This window comes from Podarcis cretensis (assembly GCF_951804945.1).
Source record: "Podarcis cretensis genome assembly, chromosome: 9".
Lineage (NCBI taxonomy): Eukaryota > Metazoa > Chordata > Lepidosauria > Squamata > Lacertidae > Podarcis > Podarcis cretensis.
The window spans coordinates 49565442-49589281 of NC_137178.1; the positions used below are offsets into that span (position 1 = coordinate 49565442).

General features: G+C 41.0%; 1 long non-coding RNA gene across 1 annotated transcript in view; it reads right to left on the minus strand.

Moving 5' to 3' along the window:
* Positions 1 to 23840, minus strand: part of LOC307224571 — a 119833-nt gene that overhangs the window by 81143 nt on the left and 14850 nt on the right. Inside the window, exon 2 of the long non-coding RNA XR_013842674.1 lies at positions 10395 to 10479. This is a non-coding gene — a long non-coding RNA (uncharacterized lncRNA). The remainder of the gene's footprint in view (positions 1 to 10394; positions 10480 to 23840) is intronic.

The following is a 23840-nucleotide window of genomic DNA, read 5'->3' on the forward strand; positions in this document are numbered from 1 at the left end:
GCAGTAAATGCATTAACCTAATGTTTGAAATTTTGTAGCACGATGTTATCAACTAAAAATTATTCTGAACTTTTAAAATTATGGATGCCTTGAAGACAGAGAAAGTTAAAATAGCCACTAGCTGGAATGATCACTCTCAACATAAAATGAGGCCCACTTTTTTTACTTGAAACAATTATTCTAATTTCTGGAACTGCTAGTAAGCTAGTTGATAGTAATCATGATATGTGGAATAAAAACCTCAGTAATTCAAGTTTGGTGCCTTGATCAACGCTGAGATATGTTATTTCAAGCACTTATGTTAAGAGTAAGTGCTACTGAAATCAATGTAACTAAGTAAATGTGATAGGATCAGTTTGTAAGTGTGATTGACATTTAGGGCAGCCATGTATCTTACCTTACAGAGGATGACCCTCTATCTGAAGATGTCTTAGATCTGAAGGATTGTCGGGTCCAAGTATGTTTTATGGATAAGGAATCCTAAGAAGAGACAGCAGTGGCCTTGAAATTTCCCATCAACACTTAGCTACCTGGACAGCAGACTGAGCACAGAAAAAGGTCATCTGGTCTTCCCTGCTATGGTGAAAAGTATGGCATTTTTCTTTAACTTACAATAAATATTTCTAATTTTGCATCTGTCTGTCTGTCTGTCTGTCTGTCTGTCTATCATGAGAAGAGAAGACTCCCTGGAAAAGAGCTTGATGTTGGGAAAGATGGAGGGCACAAGGAGAAGGGGATGACAGAGGACGAGATGGCTGGACAGTGTTCTCAAAGCTACGAACATGAATTTGACTAAACTGCGGGAGGCAGTGGAAGACAGAAGTGCCTGGTGTGCTCTGGTCCATTGGGTCACGAAGAGTAGGACACGACTAAACGACTACATCTATCTATCTATCTATCTATCTATCTATCTATCTATCTATTAGCACCATCAAATTTTATGCAAATTTGTGTCCTCATCTGGTTTTTAAAAATATGCATGTTTTATTTGTACATCAATTGTATATACATATTTGACAAGAATTTGAAACAAAGCAATTCCATAATATAATAAATAGGGACCACCATTCTGTGGTTGGTCTTTTTTAGTATGCTACTTTTAGCTTTATTACAATGTTACAGATTTTCTCAAACCATTCTACCATTGATGGGGCACTGTTCTTTTCCCAGTTTTTGGCTATACAGATTCGTACAGCTGCAGTTGTTTCTCCTAGCTCAACCTCCAGAACTGAGTATTTCAAGTGACTTAAAAACATTATTTTGGACTCTGAAAGTAATAGGTGACCCATCATTTTATTGACTCCACCTTGTCCTCTTTTTTTTAGTGATGTGTAAATGGCCACCCTACCGACACTGATGACAAAACAGTCCATTTACTCTTACTGAAATTATTGTATTTTCTCTATTATATTTGTTGTATTGCTTCAATATGTCAGGAGTACTCACATTCTAGATCTATAGAAAATATGTTTTATGAATTTTGCACTTTTCTTGAACTTCATTTCATTAATCATTATTCATAATGATTTGGTATTCATGATTTCATTATTATTCGTTATTAATTCATTAATTTAGTATTCATTAATTATTCATTTCATTATGGCCTCAATTTTTTATAGCAGCTTGGAGGTCCATATCCCTGGTTATTTTAGTTTCCCAGGCATCTCTTATCACATGCCAGTTCCCTGCAGATGCTGCTTTGACAGACCGTCTACTGAAAATCAGATTAAAAATTGGACAAAGAAAGATGTTGCCCATGTTGTAGTGGGAGAAGGCCCTTGACTACCACTCAGGACTATGGCCTCTAACACCTCTTAAGAATATAGGTACATTAGTTTGAATTTATATGCTTGTTCGTTTAGACATTTATACTCCAACTTTAAATCAAACTCAAAGTGGCCTACAACAAAAATATGTCACAAGTATATTACAAACAAACTAAACAGTAAACAATAAAAAATAAAACAATAAACAATAAAACAGCATCATAAAAAAACATATCAATAGCAGCAGATTAAAAACATACCGAAGACTCAACTTAAAAAACAACAACAAGCCTGCTAGAATAGTCTAGGATCCTGTTCAAAAGCATGCACAGGGCCTGATGAACTTCTCTTGAGAGTTAAATAGACATTTATTCCCCCAACATTCACTCTAAAGTCCCACGGTGGGTTACAGCATTAAAACACAATATAAAGATGATTTAAAACAACTTACAACTGTAAAAATAAGGCGGGTCCTAAAAACATACACCTCAAGTTTCAACAGCCAGCATAAGCAGGTGCATATTCAGCATTCTCTGAAAGCTGTATAATGAAGGTGCCAGATGTATATATGAGGGAATGGAGTTCCACTCCAAAGGGGCCCTCTTCCAGGCCGCAAACCACTGGACCTCTGACGGTAGAGGAACTACCAAGGGGGCCCCTTAGCTCCTGAGAGGGTCTGTAGGGAAAGAGGTGGCATTTTACATATTTAGGGCTCAAATCATTATTGGTTACAAGCCAGTCAACTCTTCCTGGATAGCTGGATGTATGCAATGTTACAAACAATAAATCAACACATAAGCAGAAGTTTCGCAAATTCCATTTTACCATATAGATGTTCTGAACCTATACTCTTTATGGATCCGCTACATACACTCCTATACAAACGCAAACCTACACACACACACACACACACACACACACCCCAGTACCAAAATGAAAACATACAGGGTTTTATGGACTAAATAAGGTATAGCTAGATGATATGCTCCAGTTAGTAAAACTTTTATTTTGGACCCAGTCAGCCTCCTCCTTTCTTTTCCAGATGCTGAAAACCAGGACTCATCTTGGAAATGACCTTTGGAAAGGCATTCAGAATAGCACATACCCACTTCTTTATTGTCATTCCTTCAACTGTTTAGAGGCCCCTCAGTTCTTACCACACAGCTGGATGAAATATTATTCTTACTGCAGCACATATGGGCAAATGTATTGATGAGAGAGATGATCCCCGCCACTGTCCTTCTCTTTCAACAGCACTATCACCCCTTCCTCCAACAGTGCAGTCATCATGTCCTCTCCACACCCCATATTTACTTGAAGGTCCCACCAGCTTTCCTTCCACTGATAATAGACCTTATAGGGAAGAGGGACAGTAAGATCAAAGAAAAAACCTGGAGCCATCCATAACCCTAGGGGTGTAGCATAGGGTTGCCAGAGGGGCCATGGCCCTAGGCATAGATTTTTTAGAGGGCCCCCAGTGCGGCACCACCTAGCACTCCTCTCCCAGTCTTGGAGTTACCAATGCTCACAGAGAGGAGCACCAGGACAGGCTGCACTGGGGGAGCGGGCGTGGAGGTGCCTGTTCTGTGCCCACCAGGAGCTGTGTCAGCTGGCCAGGCTCTCTCCAGTGAGGGTGCCAGGAGGGCAGGCGGCTCAGTGCACCCTTGCTTAGATCTGGTGCAGGGTGCGGTTGGTCTGGTGAGGACGGTGGTGCCACAGCAGGCTCCTTCACCCTCTGTGCCCCGTCCCCCTGTGCCTGCGCTCACCCCCATGCACCTCTCTGGTGCCCACCTCGGGTGTCATTTGCTCGTGCAAGGTCGTTGCATCACCCATGGAATAGTGAGTGTGCCCGAAAGAGCCCAAGACTGCTCTCTTAATTCACGTCAGGAACACTAACATTGTATGCATTTTTACTCAGAAGCAAGCTCCTCCGTGTTCAATGGGTGTTACTCCTTGATAACGACTGTATCTTATTTCACCAAATACGAATATAGTATGCATAAATAAGGGGTGGGGGGTGAGGAAGGAAAGGAAAATATTCAGAGACTGCCTAAATGTATTAAATGTCTTGAAGAAGAATCTTGTTCTGAACTGGCAGACTGGATTTTAGTGCAGGAAATTATCTCTGAAACGTTACAAAACATTAGAAAATTACCCCATGCTTTCTGTCACTTTAAAATAAATGGAAGCAGGTTGTCAAGATGATCGCCCTCATGTTCTGCTCTGCTAATGCATATGAAACAGATTTAATAGGGAGGTTTCGTTTCAACACAATTTACAAATCAACAGTAAATGCACCAATATATTTTTATTTACCCTGCAAATGAAGGGCAGTTGCTTAAAGAGCTGTCTAGAGCTTCCAGCAAACCAGGACCTACAGCTGTGAAGCTTACTGCAAGTGGCCTGCAAATGCTTGAGGACACTGTTTTAAAGAAAAACTACTTTTGAACAAGCAGAATTGGATTGTAAATGTGATGAGAGAGAAGGGATATCTAACATGGGCTTGTGAGAGAATAAAAGTCCACAGACCACAGAGAGGTTAGGCTGGCCTCAACTAGAGCCAGGGCTTTTTTGGCTGCGGCTCCAACCTGGTGGAACGCTCTGTCACAAGAGACAAGGACCCTGCAGGACTTGACATCTTTCCGCAGGGCCTGCAAGACAGAGCTGTTCCACCAGGCCTTTGGTCAGGGCGCAGCCTGACTCCCTCCTTTGGCAATCTTTACAAAACTTTAGTTTATGGTTGCCATCAGTTTTGATTTTAATTAATTTTTATAATGTTTTTATAATGTTGCACTGTTTTAGTGTTGTTAGCCGCCCTGAGCCCGGCTTCGGCTGGGGAGGGTGGGATATAAATACTATTATTATTATTATTATTATTATTATTATTATTATTATTATTGACAACCCCGGGGAGTGGGAAGGTAGGCTGTGACAGAGGGCATGATTTGAAGTGGGAAAGCAGTGGATAAGGGAAAGGTTATGTGCCATTAATATGCTCTCCACACATTTCTCCACTACAAGTGTATTTCCCCAAAAGCAGCTTTTCTTAAAATAAAATAAAAATGTTTCAGGGTTCTGCTACAATCAGGTTCATGCCATGTAGTTTTCTCATAACCACAGTAATTCAAAGCACCCACACAACAGGCCAGGTTGCACATCATGCTCAGACAAATCTTGGCTTAGTGAGGTAGATTTCCAGAGAGCAGTATGCAGCTAAATGGAGTTATTGCCAGTGCACAATATGTTTCAGGCTGTACATAGTTCTAGAAAGGCAGCAGTGATCACTACTTTAGAAAACTCAGCATAAAAGCAACGACTTGCAGATTGTGTAAACAAATAATAATTGAGTTTAGAATAAGGCCCTCAAGATTATGTTGCTGTCTAACTCCCATCAGGCTCAGGTCAGCATGGCCAATGGTCAGGGGTGATGGCAGATGTAGTCCAATAACAACAAAACAACACAAACTGTAATTCCATGGGATTACAGTATAGCTCATCTGTTAGGGAAACAAGCAAGCAAGCAGGAGTGGGCATGAAAAGGGAATGATGGAGATTAAGAAAAGACCCATAGTGATCAGGTGAAAAACAAACCTATAGGTTTCACCAAATGAAAACACAAATTAATTGTCTGAATGGCTGTCTAATGATATATATAATGAAGTTCCTCCAGATCTGCAATAGGTGTGTTGACTTTCTTGAAATGGCAGCAAACAGGGCTATTGTAAACCAATTGTCTAGTGTAATAATTGAAGCATCTTTCTAACTTTTAGATATGACTGGGCAAGTGGCAATCACCTTTTTAAATACAATGGGTCTTACACCCAGATGTTGCAAATATCTGTAATATTCTAACTTTGCTTAACACTTCTAAGAATTGTGTGTTGTTGTACTCCATTCAGCATCTTATCTCACAGTCAACCAGGACAGGAGTAACCTCACAAAAAGACAGACATTAAAAGTCAGAGCTATTAAATGGAATCCTCCACATTATTTACTACAAGTGTTTCTAAAAATATCTGGCAAAGTGGGTTGATTATTCTAAGTTCATGCACTTTGCCAGAACAGATGGGCTGCTTCAGGCTCACTAAGTGACCTTTCTCACACTGATTTGCAGCATTTTGTGTGCGTCTGCTTTTCTTAGAAGCCAGAGCCTCACAGGATCCATGACCACAACAGATCTACAGGAGACTTGTGAGAACTAGGCCCTGGTGGACCATGGCAAGCCTCTGAGGTCATGAAGTCATCCATTACAGCATGGCATATGTATCTCCACCCCCCACCCCTGCTTACCACAGGCTGTGCAGCTGGAGATAAGGGAACCTTGTTCATGTTTTTCTCTTCCTCTAGGGAATTGAAAATAGGGTGGGGTGGGGAGCGAGCAAGTCTGCAAATGGACACAAACCAAACAGGTATAAAGTAGTGGGAGAACATAGCATGCCCAGTATGTAGAACAACTCACTTCTAGGAATCTTCCTTAAATGATACAGTATGTAATATATTGAACTCATGTCTTCATTTTAAGGATTCCGTGCAGTTTAAACTATGATGATCCAAAGAAACTTCCTTAAGTGAAGATATGATTAATACTGTGGTTCACTTGGAGATGTGGGTAGAAAAGTCATTTGTACATACTTGCCATGCATGTACAACATCTACTATAGCGGTGGGGAATCTCTGGCTCACAGACCAATCTTGACTTACCATGGGATCAAATCTGGCCCACAAGGCCATTTTTTTAAAAAGAAACTAAAACCAGCTGCCAATCAGCTGAATGGGCTTGACATCAGCTGAAGGGCAAGGATCCATTTTGCCTTGGTTGTGTATACTAGTTCTATCTTCCATAGTGGGAAGATGTCAATGGACAGTTCCTTGACAAGAGGTGATTGGCAGAAGCTAGAACTAAGTACAAATCTCTGCATATGTACTAAGTAGTAAGTCAAACGAAGTTCAGTGGCTTCACTGCCAGTTAAGGGCTTTTTCACACTTACGGTACCTTTTCTCCATGCTTTCCAGACATGGTCTGTACTTTAAAGTTCTGTGGTCAAGCACTCCTCTTCCCATCCCACCCTTCACATGTGAAAACTGCTCTTTAAAGCTGAATTGCAGCCAACAACAATCTGCGGAAAACCTGGATTGCCATTTGTTGCGCTTCAACTTTGAAGAGTGGGGTTTAACGGGACAAGGTCTGGGCAAAAAGAAAAAAGGAGGGGAGGAATCACTTGGACACAGCTTTAAAGTGCAGGGCAAAATGTAAGTGTGCAAAAGTCCTAAGTTGGTACAGGATTTCAGTCTAAGAGACAAGGCAGCTGAAACACAGAGAAAGTAAACAATGGTAAATGTGGCACTAGTTGTTTGGAGAATTCAACTGAACTGGTCTCCGTTTAAGTGAACTTTTGTTAGAGTGACTTTTGTAATAGTGAAGACACATTCCCTAGTTCATTGTGGTGGCAGTGGGAGAGGACTTGGCAGCTGTAGTCCCTAAAGACCACAAATCAACAATAAACATAGCTTTGGTGGCATTCCTTAAGACATAATTTTGAGCAGACAGATAACATCTATGGGTCTTAGGCACAGATCCTTGGAAACTTGGAACTCTATCCAACAAAGCTTTAGAACAGTCTCATTGAAATTAATGACCTAAGTAAGTCATGCCCATTTATTTAAATGGATCTACTCTGAGTATGAATAACATTGCATATAACTCTGGGTCATTTAAGCAAAGTTACAAAGATAAATGCCATTTTCTTTCTCAATCGACTGAGGCAAGTGTTTAAGAAACCACTCTGGCATAAGAAAATGCAATGGCATTTTATATTTTGACTGTTAGAAGTAAAAATGTATAGTTCAGCCATTATCAACATCCTCATCTTCACTATTGTTCCAAAACATAAATAGCTTTGATATCTCTCCCTTATCCTTGTTAGTAGACGTTAGTGATGCCCAAACAGATCTTTATTTGTCACATCCGGCCACATTTTCAGCCAATTTTTTTCTGTTTACTCACTTTTCTCAAGGACTTGATCATGCTCAGCAAAAACTTCTTAAACATGAACTTATAGTTAATAAAATACAGCAACAGCTTTGGAGAAATGGTGTATGGGGAAAGGGTTGACTCTCCCCTCCCTGATCTGATATTGGTGTGTGTACCCCAATTTCTGAGTGGTGAGAGACAGTAGAAGTTCAGGATTGGGTTTCCTTAAATGAAGACCATTTGAGCTTTAGGATATATGGTTGCATTTACACATATATACAACCTGAGCATAGGAGGAAGGACTCTGAGCAGTAACACAACAACAGATCTTGCTTCCCCATTAGGTTTCCAGGGAAGCCTATCTAACAAGCCATAGTTTTGGCATTCAAACCACAGAGAAAGTCAAGTCTCTGTGTATCCCAGCATCAGCCAAACTCACACACACAGTCCCCTCCAAGGTTTATTGTCATCTTTCCTAGGATGACATGGCATCCAGCCAGCTAAGATGGGTAAAAGGCCCATCCCCTCCTTCTGGAAAGCACCATCATTTAATTGTTGCTGTGGCAACATGGCTCACTGTTTAAAATTTTGCTGTTGGCACCCATCTGTCTAAGGAGACAAGGGGGTGTGCCTCTGAGGATGAAGTTAAACCACTGTGTTAGCAGTACCAAAGCGGCCTTCTCGGGGCACAAGCCTGGGCAGTGTGTATGGAGGTCCTGGGCTGACCAGATGACAAGACCCCTCTCTCGGCCTTGCTGATGTGGTCCAAAGGAAAGCAGAGGAATACGTTTGGCACCAGCTTGACTGTAGGAGTTGCCAGAAGGAGGCACACAAGGTGCTATCCAACTGTTTTAGGGACTCCACTCTGGGTTTATTCCTTCTCTTCTCCTAAAGATATCTTGCAAGGCTGTGGAGACTTAGGATCAGAGTTTTCCTTCTCCTAGATGGGCTACTTTCCCAGGTTGATGAGCCTCACCTGTCTCACCTGCCCCTCACTTTCCTCTATAGCATGTGCAGAAACTGCCTTCTTGACTGCTGGACCGACCCCCTATTGTTTAAGATGGTATTTAAGTGCCAACTAAGGCCATTTTCTAACATAGAGACTGGTTTGACCAGAACAGCAGGTTCTTCTGCTGGATTCTAAACCTCACAGATACAGAATCACAGGCCTAAAAGGGATCCAGACCAACCCCACAATTCTGTATCAATATGATTCTTGACCCCTGCCTCCACACTGTGACTGCTTTTAAACTTTTAAAGAAACAACCTTACAAGTTCCTGTTTATCAATCTTTCATGCTTTATCTAGTTGGCACCTTACAGCCAATCCTATCCATGATTACTCAGAAGTGTGTCCAACTGAATTCAAGAGTGCTTAGGTAAAGGGACCCCTGACCGTTAAGTCCAGTCGCAGACGACTCTGGGGTTGTGGCGCTCATCTTGCTTTACTGGCCGAGGGAGCCAGCGTTTGTCCGCATACAGCTTCCGGGTCCTGTGGCCAGCATGACTAAGCAGCTTCTGGCAAACCAGAGCAGTGCACGGAAACACCATTTACCTTCCTGCCAACCTCTTTATTGACTTGCACTTTGACATGCTTTCGAACTGCTAGGTTGGCAGGAGTGCTTAAGGTAAAGGTAAAGGTACCCCTGCCCGTACGGGCCAGTCTTGACAGACTCTGGGGTTGTGCGCCCATCTCACTTAAAAGGCCAGGGGCCAGCGCTGTCCAGAGACACTTCCGGGTCACGTGGCCAGCGTGACATCGCTGCTCTGGCGAACCAGAGCCGCACACGGAAACGCCGTTTACCTTCCCGCTGGTAAGCGGTCCCTATTTATCTACTTGCACCCGGAGGTGCTTTCGAACTGCTAGGTTGGCAGGCGCTGGGACCGAGCAGCGGGAGCGCACCCCGCCGCAGGGATTCGAACCGCCGTCCTTTCGATCGGCAAGCCCTAGGCGCTGAGGCTTTAACCCACAGCGCCACCTGCGTCCCACGCAGGAGTGCTTAGTTCCAGGTAAATAAATGGTGTTAGGACTGCAATATTAGTTGAGGGGAGTAGTTGAACTAGACCTAGAAAAATCTAGAAAGCCTCATCCTGTGAGACTAACACAGTAAGAGCCTTCACTGGATCCTGCAAATCTTACTGGACGGTATTGTATCGGGTGCATATGTATTAGAGCTGTTCTATCAAGTCGCCCTATCAGTCAAAGTATATAAATATAAATATTTCAGTTTTATACTAGGTTAATTCCTAGGTGCGATCTTGGCCTTATTGGCCTAGCTCTGTCCTCAAGCAGTTTGGCCACAGAAAGCATTCTTTGTGGCAAAGCATTCCATCATCAGTAGTGCACAGTTTGCCCCCTCCACCGATAATGAAGACTGGCTTGGCAGTTTAGCTGTCAAGAAGCAGGTCGTCTATCAAGAAAGAAAGAGAGAGAGAGAGAAAGAGAGATAGCCCTGGAGGTCTTTGAAGAAATCTGGGCACCATTCCTCACTTGCTACGCTGGTATGCTGCCTCCTCTGACATCCCTAAACTCTTACTTCCTTTTCTTTCCTTTTTTTCCGGCCTGGGGATTTAAGCTTCCCTAATTCTCTGTGACACCACTCAGGGACGTGTTAAATTTAAGATGGATGGGAATTATTAGATGAAATATGTACTCACCACAGCACTCTGAATTTCAAGCCATGATGATCGATCTCCTGCTGTGGCCTTCAGTGTATTTCATATTGTTCACTGACTTGTAAACCTGGAAAACAAATTCAACTATTAAGTGAAAAACAGAGAGACAACAGAGTAAGGGATTTCTGTTTTAAAGGACTTGGTTTCTAGTTTGCACAAGCATGACTGATGAAAATGGGGCACTGAGAAAATGGTAGATTGATTTCTCAAAGGTCATAAGGCAGGTCAGTGGCAAGGAAAGGAATTACTCTTAATGCCTCAAGAGCCCCATTCTGTTATCCTAAGCATGGGGCTAAAATACCAAACTGATGCCAATGGTGAAACATGCAAGAAGAGGAGTGCAAGGGAATGTTGTCATGTAATATGGTATCAAATCAAGGGGGGAGGGAAGCTGATGAATAGTTATGTTTCAAAGCAGTTGCGATAACAAGAAAGCAAAAGGGGTGGCCACAAGCTGATAGGAAAAATGGAAGGAGGAATAAATGGAACAGCATTGCTCACCAAACCTGAAACAAAAACAAACCCTGTAATGTTATTAATTTATTTTATTTCATAAAATTTATACACCTCTTGATTGTAAAAATGAAAACCCTCCAACTGGTTTACAAAACAGATAATGCAATAAAATTACTGATCCAGAATTAGTAGCAGTAATGAAAACACTGAAAAGTTAAAATCAGCAATAAACTAAAAAGAGATTAAAAACAAATCTATGTTCTACATATCTGGGTGGGCTTGTCTAAACAATCCTGTTCTAAGCAGGTGTCAAAAGAGTACAGGGAAGGCGCCTGCGTGATATCAATAGACGGGGAGTTCCAACGTGTAGGTACTGCCACACTAAAAGATCCAAGTTCTTACAAACACAAAACGGGCATTATGTGGCACCAGTTTCACAGACTGAAGTAGTTGAGTGGGTGTAGATGAAGTTATCCCTCAGTGTCTTCCCTCTTTCACCTCTGAATGTCTTTACTCACAATTTTTGAGAGCTCAGATAATTTCTTACTACTGGGAATCGGCAGTAGTCTTGCCTGACAGGCACCTCAGCAGTACTGTTGATACTTGATCTCCTCTCAGGAGATCTTCACAAAGGCGGCCCAAATCAGGACCCTTACAGTCCAGCTTCTCTTTATATTCCAACTGTGCCACCCCAACAGCAGACTCCATCTTGGATATGGAGCTGTGTACTTTGTTCAGCAACATACAAAGCTTAGGCCTCTTTCCCCACCAACCTCAGAAAATACACTTATAATTTGCCCTCTCCCTCCTGATCAAGGATATGATGGTTGCCTTGGTTATAGTCTAGCCATCACCTTCTGTCCCCTTCTCCACATTGTAGTATTAGAATACCAAAATGGCAATAATCACAACTGGGTTGGGCATTGGGGCAATTGTAGTCTTGGATGGAGTCTTGCCTGTCCCTCCAAATGGTGTGTGTGTGTGTCCCATTAAAGGGATCCGGGGGAAGTTGCCATGTCCTCATGCCCAGGTGGGGGACCAGGGTCAATGGTACTTCTCCCGACGGCGGTCCCTTTGGGGAGGGTCACCCTATTTGATGTATGTCTTAGGAATCCCTGCACAGATTGACCTATGTGTATTTGATTGCCCCATGCTGAAGCCAAACCTCTTTCATCTGTATTCAATTAAGTTGTGGCTTGTTTTGATCCAAACCTGTCTCAGTTGTCCTTTAATTCTCTGGAGGGTAGGGGACTTAGGGGCATGAAACCTGGGCCTGCAACTCTCCGACTGGTTTAACAGTCAATCCATCTTCCTGGGGAATATTCATAGTAAGTAAGTACTTATTCACAGTTAAACTATGGAATCTGTTCCTACAAGATGTGGTGGTGGCCGCCAAGTTGAGTGGCTTTAAAGGGGGTTTAGACAACTTCATGCAAAGTAAGAATATCAACAGTCATTAGTTATGATGACTAATGTGTGCTACCTGCAGTATCTGAGGCTGTATCCTGGGAGCATACAATTGTCCTCATGTCCTGCTTGTAGACTTCCCTTAGGCAACTGACCACTCTAAAAACAACACTAAATATGCCTTTGTTCTGATCTCACAGGGTTCTTCTAATGTTCATAGGAAATGCAGATATGTTAAAATGAAAATGCAGATATGTTAACTGCAATAAAAAAATGACTGCTTACAGTCGTTGCATGGAAGTGAGAAGTTATTGCAATGACCAGCTTATATGTCTGCTGCCTGAAGTTTTTGAGGGAATCAGAAGGATGCTATACAGATGAGAATGAAGGTTTCACAAACCTTTTTTTGCTTTAGACTGCATATTTGACACTTGAGAGGAAGGGTTGCTTTCTTGCATAGTGGGAAGGAAAAGGGGATATGTAGGAAATGATTGCTACACTGAAGCGTCTCAGGGAAATGCTGGGCAACCAGTCATCTGGAAATAATCAAGTAAATATGTGCATTGTGTGCTGGAGCACTGATCAATTCAATATGCTCAGCTCAGTGATTGAGATCTTGCACAAAGAACGTATCTGATTAAGGCTGACACTGAAAAAATATCCAGAAAAGTATTGATCTCCCTTACATGATGCAGCTTCAATTGGTTTCCTTGTGCACTATTAAATGCATACCTTATGGTGCTATTTTACATGTACCTTAACTGTTAAGGCTTAACGTACTATTTATAGCTGGGATATTGTATTTTTATTTGTAATTATATGGTGGTGCAGTTTCAGAGATTCAGTAGCAAATACAAATAAAGGCTGTTTTAACAGTTATGCACTCTGAGGACCAAGTCTGATAAGAGACAGAAGACTTATGATCCAACATTCTGATGTTTGTTGTTGTGCTTTAAGCAACCATGGCTGGCAACCAAATTAGATTGGGGGCATTATGCAGGCAGAGGGTTTTTTGTTTGTTAAAAAAAAATACTACCCTTTCCCGGTTCCATTTTCCTAAATGAAACTGGTCTCCATAGCTGCTATTTGCCTCACTCAGAAAAACATTTATATACCCTTTTGTTTTCTCCAGATGACCAAACAGGAGTTTCAGAAATATGCCTATTAATTAGATCAGAAAAACACTACTGGGGAAGGGAAGATCCCATTCCTCCAGTGCCATAGCCCTGATCCATTCTTTTTTGGGTGGCTATGAGTCGGGTGGTGGGGTTGTTGTTTAAAAAATCTGACCCTGGCTATCTTGTCTCATATATTGTTTGACCACCACCATTATCTAGCTTTGAAACATGTAGAATGGTTAGTACAGTGGGACATCCCAACAATCAAAGAATCCAACTCATACACATTCAAGGCAATGAAATTAGAAAAAAAATTGAGGTGAAAGCAAAATGACTTTTCTTCTATGAGTACTTTGTCTGGTTATGAAGAAAACAAAGCCTGGTGGATTTCATCTTGGATCCACCAAAATCAATGAAGGTTGCAGTTGGGACTGATGAAGGAGAGAGCACAGTGAAAATCATGAAGAGATAGTTTCAAAGATTGAATCAGTTATTGTATTGGTTCTGAGTTAACGTGCTCCCTGTGTTTTTCTAATCCAGCCAGAGGACATAGTCATAAAATGACAAGAACGTACAAATATATCCAAAATGTGAATATGCCTCTGTAAGCACATATGACGGCCTTGCTTATCTTTCACTGTAGGCTGATCCAAGTTACCACCCTAAACACAGGAATTAAGCCAGTAGGAAGTTATCTTAACCAGGTCAGACAATTTGGTGGTGTTGTCCACTCTAGCCAGCAGGATCACAGGAAGAAGGGTCTTTCCTATTACCTGCTATTGTGTCCTTTTTTAGATGGAGATGCCCGAGATGGAACCTGGGATTTCTGGATGCAAATACTGTCCTCTGCCACTGACTTATGATCCCTCCGCCCAAAATTCTCAAAGTGTATACCAGAGCAAACCAACATGCCATAAGAGAATTGCTAGCATTTTTTGTTTTTTAAATGTATATCAATTGGACCTGTTCTAGAATCAAGGGGTTTCCTGGTCAAGTGGCACCTTCTTAGGTCTCCTACCCAGCCAACACACTACCACCGACATTTGGGAAACACTGGCCTGCGAGCTCTTCAATTGGAGAACCGCCTTTACCAAAGGTGTCATGGACTTTGAAGACGTCTGAACTCAGGATGAAAGGGAGAAACATGCTAAGAGGAAGGCACGTTTGGCAAACCCTCACTATGATCAACTCCCACCCGGAAACCTATGTCCCCACTGTGGAAGTACGTGTGTATCCAGAATTCGCTTCCTCACTTACGGACTGTGGGTATATGTACTCGTAAGCACAGAGTAGAGGCAGAATCCATTCTTCATTCCTATTAAGTGATTATTCCCGTAATGTACCATCAGAACCAGAGAGACTAAACTTAATACAGTTTCTAGGTTTTTCATTCATTTTCTTCTACCAGCTTTAGGAAGTGATTATGAAAAACCTTTTGAAAGAAGTACCATCAAATATGCAATTCATTTTAACAGCCGATTCAGATTTATCCCTTTCCACTAAATCTTTTTCCAACTTTTTTATACTGTTTTTTGCCTGTCAGATTCTTGTCTACTTCTAGTAAATTTTCATTTTATTTTTCAAAATCATTCTTTAAAAGAAACATCTATGAACTCACTTTAAGATCTTTTTTCCTGTTAATAAAACCATATTCTAACAATTCTTCATATGGTATGCAAAAAGGATATGAATCACTGATTAGAAAATGCATGCTATATTTGATAAGAGTCAGACTTATGTAATTTTCCCCAAATCCCATTACAGTCTTAAACTTGTTAATTCTGAGGAAAACAAGTTTAATAGATTTTGGATTGAAATAATCTATGAGTAATGTCAGATAAATTGTGAGCATGTGTCCTGGGATAAAAATTGGATACAGTTAAAGCACAATAATTTCTAGGATTTGCATCTTGAGAAAGTTAATCTCTGAAAAGAAATTGAGCTGAACAGACAATTTGTCAAATCTGTGTGGAGTACTTAGATCATGCAAAAAACAAAACACACACCTGATAGTAAAATAAGTATAAAATGCTATCCCAAACTAGTGCTACATTAAATGTGTCCAAACCAACTTTACTTTGGATCAGATTAGAGGATCTGTGTGGTCCAAGCTGGTCAAACTCACAAGTGGGCTTATTCCTATGCATGGTGCTCCAGCTAACTATTTAATACGTACAATGAACTGAAAGGACCAATGTTCCTAACAGCAATTCAATGACTAATTATCATGATGAACCTTGTGAGGAACCTAGCAGCTCTCTAATGAAGTACACTTGCTGTGCAAACCTGACACTGATGCTTTAATCACTGACGGAATTTATGAATGTACAGGCATTTCTCTGGAATTGTGTTTTTCAGTTAACTGAAAAAGAACAGTGCTCAGTTTGAGAAAAACAATTGACTTCATTATTTGCATTTCTAAGTTTGAATTTTATCTATCATCTATCTGTCTATCTGTCTATCTGTCTATCTGTCTATCTATCTGTCTATCATCTATCTATCCTGCCCATAAAACTCAAGATTCAAACATGGTGACCCTCTCAATGGATTGCTGGAACCAAAACATTTATGGCACCTTACAATCTTGGCACATCCTTCACTGATCAGAGGTAGACAACTGTGCAAGGCTTCAAACATTCTTTTGGTAATATTGACCCTAATCAGCACCTAATCCATCACACAGACTTGGGACATATAAGGTGAAAGTCCAGAAACACCAACAGTTTGACCTGACTTGGCCAAACACATTTGTAATCTGAGTGCTCTATTTGATCTTTCAAACTTGTGGCCAGTCTTGTCATCTTTGTTTGCCTTGTATGTAACCTCCCTTCTTACATCTTTTAATTGGAAAGCAGAATAATTTGTTGAGAGAAAAATCTACTGAGAGTGAGAGTGAGAATAAGCTTCTGTACTCCAAAGTAAAGAACTACTGGTGCCATAAATCATTGACCTTTACATTTATTTGCTTCAGACTTTGAAGCTCTCTTTGCTAAAAAAAGAATTCAATTAAGAGAGCCATTTTTAACTTTATGACTAGAAATGAAAATATTTTCCACACAAAATCCCATCTACAGACTAAAAGCTCAAATGAGCTCATAGTGTATTCACACTGTGATGACTTCTTAAAAATAATAAACTGAAACTTGTAGTTCTTTCCATCTTAATTAGAAGAGTCTCTGAATGCCATGGTTCATTTTAATTTATCAACACAGTATATCTATTTGAGGGAGAAAAGTAGCTGCTTATCTATTTCCTTATCCTTCCAGACAAACTATGAAAACTCCACATCATATCAATAAGAGATAAAGAATCAAATAACTCAGGGAAGGAAGGAGCACAAGAAGGATTGATATCTAATGTTGGAAGTTCAGGAGGAGTAGCATAGTATGAATACTGTCCATGGGACCATGAGCAACAGGTGTACTGTGTAAGTTAATGTTCAACACACACAGCCAACAAGAGATCAGCCCATTATATTTCTTCTTTGAACAGCCAGTCCTTAGCCAGGATTGCTGTGAAAGCCAATCAGATTGAATAAGTTTCAGTTCTATTGTAAAGTCAGAATTAGGTACATCATATATTTGGTCTATATGCAAAACTGTAAAACCTGGTACAAAATGCAGATTTAGCACCCTAATAAACCTCAGCTTTCATGTTTGTTAAGAAAATAAATTTCAAGCTTGTAGTGATGCAAAGATAGTGCTCAAACAGCGTTGGTATTGTCTGGTGTAATCTCAGAAGCCTAGGTGAGTGGTCTGAGCAAGATTCCGGTAGTCACAGCCTTAGATCGCAGTCTAGTCCACATGGCTAGAAGAAGAAAGAATTCCACATATACACACTTGGGCAAATTGGTTTGATTTGCATTCTTCTTCTCTTCCTCTTCTGGTTACTTTGACTCAGCATTTTGATTAAAAAAACCCAACACATCACAGAGGACAGAGCACTGATTTAAGAAGGCTCTGTTCTTTTACCCTTCATATTCCTACATAGCTGATTATGTTGAAAAATGGATGTTGAGTCTCAGGATAAAGCTGCCACAGAAAGTTTGTAATTACCCAGTTCAGTAAATGAATCTGTCAAGCTGCTAATATTTTGAATGTTAAAGGTGATATATATTTCTTTTAAAGCTCTACTGGGTACATTAATTTTTATGTAGTATGTGTGCAAGTCTGCAATTTATATACAGAGGGGGGTGGGAGGCAGAGGAGGAGCATTATTAGGAAGTGGGCTGAACACCAAACCTTTTGCACAAGACCTTAGATCTTCTGTCCTTCCCTCCCCTGTAAAAATATATATATTATTTGTTTTACTTATATGGCAGAATTCCCTCTGAAAGGCAGCCAGAATGTGCATCCTTACATCTATATTTTACCATATGCAAATTTATTGAGTCTTTTTTATTTCATATTTTAAGAATCTGAGTCTTAAGGAGACATCAGTGCCCCTGCCAACTGCTTTGGCATATGTACTGAAATCCTTCATGTGAAGCTATAACTCTCAGTGAACTCTTGATGATTACTGTGAACTGATCCAACTGACTAGACCACCCATCCAAGCAGCCTTGTCTTGGGCCTATTCTTTTAATACTTACTTGCAAAGATTTTATATGGTTGTCATTTCCCATCCAAATTAAAACCCCTTCTTCCTCTGTTTTCCCCTTCAACAGGATTTTTTTGGTTCATTTACATGTTGTTTGTTTCCCTTTACACGTTGCAGCTGCTGGGATATATTTTGGATCCTTGAAAACATATTGTAGGGCATGTGTGATTTTTAAAATATCCCTTTAGGCAACATCCTCCTTCGCTTTTAAATTTGCAGGACGATGTAAATGAATGCAGCATTTAGAATAGAGCAGACATTCCCACCCTGATGCCGCAGAATCACCAGTAGTGCTAGCTATTACGGTCACTGCTCAGGGATGCTTAAGTTGTAGTTCAAAATATCTGAAGGATACTAATGGGGAAGGATGGAGCAGACCTTTCTACAGTGTGTGATAGTAGGGGTAGGGTGTTAGCAGTGATCCAAAGTGATTATGATAATAGTGGTGTGGCAAGTGAGACCTTATTTTCTGCTGTGAAGTATTTGTGGGAGAGGGGAAAACTACGCTTTCATAACAGAAGCTGATCTGTTACTCATCAAGAGTTAGAACATCCACAAGCACTCCATGACATCATAGCAGCTGAGCCAATGGCTGGAAGAGGCTTCACATAGAAATGCATACCCTAGAATCCCTTGGCCCATGACAATATAGATGGCTTAAATAATGCCCACATTTCCACCATTTGGATCTATACTTTTACTGTATTGTGATATTTAAAAAGGTAAAGGACCCCTGACAGTTAAGTCCAGTTGCAAACGACTCTGGGGTTGCGGCACTCATCTCGCTTTACTGGCCGAGGGAGCAGACGTTTGTCCGTAGACAGTTTTTCCGGGTCATGTGACCAGCATGTCTAAGCCACTTCTGGTGAAACCAGAGCATAGCACGGAAACGCCATTTACCTTCCTGGCAGAGCGGTATGTATTTATCTACTTGTACTTTGACATGCTTTCGAACTGCTAGGTTGGCAGGAGCTGGGACCGAGCGATGGGAGCTCACTCCATCGCTGGGATTCGAACCGCCGACATTCCAAGCAGCAAGCCCTAGGCTCAGTGGTTTAGACCACAGCGCCACCCGTGTATTGTGGTATACTTCCTTTATTAAAGCATTTGTTTCTCGGGGGGGGGGGGGTTGGGATCCTTGCTTACAACATCAAATAGTTCTACAGCCTCAAATTTCAAGCTGTCCATTTTACTGCTGGGAACTATCATCATATTAGCTGCAAATAAGAATAACTCAGCATTCTTGGCAACCCTGTTCTACTACTATAGATATTTCCATTTATAGAAGGATTGTACAACCAAAGAACATTCCTACTGTCAAATCTTTAGAGCGATACCATCAAAACTACTACTATAAGAGTCCTTTCTTCTTCATAACCTGTTCCTCATTAGAAAACTTCCATGAAGTTTGCACAAAGCAGAGTACTTCAACAACTAATGCTACCTTTCGTTGTTGTTGTTGCTGCTGCCCTTCATCTGTAAATCTCAGGGTGGTTCACAACATAGAAATACATAACGAAACACAAAATACAGAATAAAAACAAGAGCAACCCCGCCCCCAAACCAATAAACCCTCCTCCCTCACCCCCTCCCACAAACACAATTAAAATAGTATAGGAGGTTAATCAGCCAAAGGCCTGGTTGAAGAATGTTTTCACCTGGTGCCTAAAGGTGTATAATGAAGGCAGCAACCAAACCTCCCTAGAAAGAGCATTCCACAAACGGAGCCACTGCAGAAAAGACCCATTCTCATGTTGCCACTCTCTAGACTTCTCGTGGACAAGGCATACAAATAAGGGCCTTAGGTTATGATAGCAGAGTCTAAGTAGGTTCATATGGAGAGAGGCAGTCCTTGAGGTATTGCAGTCCTGAGCTGCTTAAGTCTTTATAGGTCAAAACCAGAACTTTGAATTGAGCCCAGAAACTAATCGGCCACCAGTGCAGTCGGGCCAGGATTGGTGTAATATGCTCAAACCATCTTGTCCTGGTGATCAACCTGACTGCTGAATTCTCTACCAGCTGAAGTTTCCAAACCATCTTCAGAGGCAGCCCCACGTATAACACTTTGCAGCAATCTAACCTAGAGGTTACCAGATCATAGACAGCAGTAGTTAGGCTATCCCTGTCCAGATAGGGGTCAGCTGAGTCACTAGCCAAAGGTAGTGGAAGGCACTCCATGCCACTGAGGCCACCTGAGTGTCAAGCAACATCAGATGATCCAGAAGTACCCACAAGCTACACACTTGCTCCTTCAGAGGAAGTATAACCCTCTTAAGAGCAGGCAGCCTCCTGTCTATCTGGTCTAGGGAACCACCCACTAACAGTGCCTCAGTCATATCTGGATTGAGCTTCAGTTTGTTGGCTCTCATCCAGAGAGCAAGATAATGATCCAGCACATCCACTGCCACGCTTGCAGGTGTGGAGGAGAAGGAGTGCTGTATGTCATCAGCATATTGCTGACAATGTACTCCAATGCCCTGGATAACCCCACTCAAAAGTTTTATGCAGATGATAAACAGCAGAGGGGAATAAAACTGAACCCTGAGGAACCTCATATTGGAGGCTTCACAGGGCTGAAGAACACTCCCCCAGCAGGATCCTCTGGAAACATTCATCCAAGTATTCCCACCCATCCCTAACTTGGGCAGCTGCCTGAGAGGGATGCCATGATTAATGGTATTGAAATCCACTGAGAGGTCATGGAAAATTATCAGGGACACATTTCCCCTGTCTCTCTCTCCCAACAGAGGTCATAATTCAGGGTGACCAAAGTAGTTACTGTGCTGAAACCTGGCCTAAACCCTGATTGAAATGCATCTAGAAGATCAGTTTCCTTCAAGAGTGCCTGGATCTGCTCTGCGACCACTTGCTTAAGAACCTTGCCCAAGAAAGGAAGGTTAGCAACTGGATGGCCGTTAATTAGATTTTCCAAATCTCATATGCTCCCTTTCTTCTTTCTGATAGTGAAATGAAGCCTTTGCAAAATATAGGCTCTATAGGAGCTTGACAGTGCTTGATATATCAAAAAAATATTTTACACAATGCTTCTTGACCTTTTGGCTAAGATCAGGTTTAGTGAAATAAGGAATGACATATTGTTTGCTATTGAAGCTTTCAAGAGCAATGCATAAATATAAATTCTATGTTATTTCCCCCCCCCCCAAATCTACTAATTCTTCAGCTTGAATTTGAAAGTACTATAATTTCAGTATGGAATGGGCTGGCACAAGACATGCCAAAAGGTGTAACAACAGGGGTTATAACAAAAGATAGGGACTCCCCACTTAAATCAGGATAGAGTCAGGAAAGGACTCTACTCACCTAAATTAGTTTCCTGCCTTGATCTCTGATTCCTCCTCCTATTTCACACCCCTGCACATCTCTATCCATGTTTATGGTCCTTCATATTATGGTGATGGGTGGAAGTGTTCCTCTTTAACTCTATTTTCTGAGAAAGCTGCTGCCCTTTCCTACAGTGCAGATTGACTGAACAACATTTATTCCTTTCATCTTGGAGGCTAGACCACCATAACGGAATCAATAGTTCCTTGAGGATTTTTTTTTAGATTTAGACATTGCTATCAGTGTAATAGCCAAGGAAGGTTTTCTCAGTAAGATTAGTATATATATATATATATATATATATATATATATATATATATATAATATTTGCACTGAGATGAGGAGGTTTGGATTTTTTTTTCTTGAGGAGTATGGAAGGAGAGAGGTAGCACAAACTATGTAAAATTGCCTTTCATAGACAACTTGCAATATGTCAGATCAGCACTGGCTGTAAAACAGCACATGTATAGAATAACAAGTTGAAAGCACTAAAATATGGTTATAGAAGTCAGCTGCAACATTCATATCATGCTCCACCCATGCAATGATTCTTATCTTTACATGTATAATCTGCAAATGGATTTTTATTAAAACTGGCCTCAAATCCTTAAGGCATGTAGGAAAACTATTATATATCACAAATAAAAATTCCCTGGAGATAGTAATTTAAAAATAGGCAAAAGAATATTTTTTATACTTGATTTCCCAAAGTATAAACAAACAGATGGAACCTTTTTTAACGCTGGAAAAGTTTGTGTAAAGATAGCATTTTGCCCTATGCTGTAGTCTCATAAATATTCATTGTAGAAACATTGTTGTTTTCTAAGTAACAAATGGGAGCACATAACACAAGAAGTTTCCTTCAGAGTTTACTTCAGATGGCCTTTCAAAGTATGTTGTGGTTACTTACAGACAGCCAGTGTCCAAAAATGTTGCACTCCAGGTCACAAATATTTGGCTGAACAAAATGAAGCAATGTTCTCCCTTTAATGATCTCTCTCTGATTGCAATAATTTGTCAGAGTGCATCCAGTAATTTATAGGAAATATTCTAGGCATTTGTTTTCAATTCAGATTTGCATTGATTTTAGTAGAAAGCTGAAATGGCTCTATTAATTTAAGCTCTTTCATTCTTTCATTGACCTTTTGCAACCAGCAAAATAAGGGAGTGTACAAACTTGACATATAGTTAAAAGAAATAATGACTCTAAGACAGCTAGGAGTAGCTGGGACTGTAGGAGCTGATGCTTTATGATAATGAACAGAGATGTTCGGGGTATGGTCTGAAAGCCATATAGCAATTTTCTTACAGGTAAGCAGATTTTTGCCTAGGAACTCTGTGTGTGCCTCCTTGGCTTTGAAGATAGGAAAGTGTTCATAATAAAGCCTAGTAAATTGAGATGGGCAGGACATGAAAACAGTTCATCAACATGTAATTATGTCTACAAGCAACATTATTCACAACTAGAAGAACTGTTATAGACATAATTCAGGTGAGCAGAAGCCTGAAGGAGCATCTCCCCCTCCATCATTCAGCCTGGATACTGAGGTCCACTTCCAAGGGTCTTCTAGCAATTCCCTCACTGCGAGAAGTTTCAGGGAACCAGGCAGAAGGCCTTCTTGGCAGTAGTGCCCTCCTTGTGGAATGCCCTCCCATCAGAGGTCAGGGAGATAAAGAATTGCACAACTTTTAGAAAACATCTGAAGGCAACCATGTTCAGGGAAGTTTTTAATGTCTGACATTTTATAAATTTTTTTATATTTTGCTGAAAGCTGCCCAGAAGTTTAAGCAATAAAATTCCTATTATTATGTTGTTCCCAGGTGCATCATAAATGATGTATGAGATGTGGTTTAAAAGCAAAAAAAGCAAAATATTTTTCATAAATGTGCCCAATATTATTTTAAAGGCAGCGTGTCTCCTTGACTGTCCTAAGGGGAACATTACAATATGTTACATCTAATAGTAGAAAACGGGGATACATCTTCCGTTTTAAATGCAACATCTAAGATCTCAATGAAATTGTCCTGTCCTAGCTGGGTCCTAGGTTGCAGGGAATTCTTCCAGATAACCAAGGCTATCTATTGTGGGCATAGGCAACAGCAATAACATCCATTATGCAATTCCAGTCAAGCAGCGGTTCCAGCAAGGGCTTTGGCAAGGGGCACTCCAGATTCCGGGCCCAGATAAGTAGCCAGTCACGACTGAGTACAAGACTCAGTATGGATAGCAAGATATTGTTCCAGAAGTTCTGCCACCATCACATTCAGGTGTTTAAGCCACAGCTGCTGGACTCCAACCTAGGCCCATCTGCAGCCCTGTAGAGGTTTCTGCAAAGAGTCATGCTCACGAGAGCTCCAGATCATCCTCTCCTAGATGTTCTCAAAGAATCATCATCAGGCAGGGGCACGACATGTATGTTATTGTAGACCAAACTCCCTCTGGAGATTTGGCTGCTGCTATCGCTGTTTAATTTTAGTCACCAGCTGAAAGCCTGCCTTACCATCA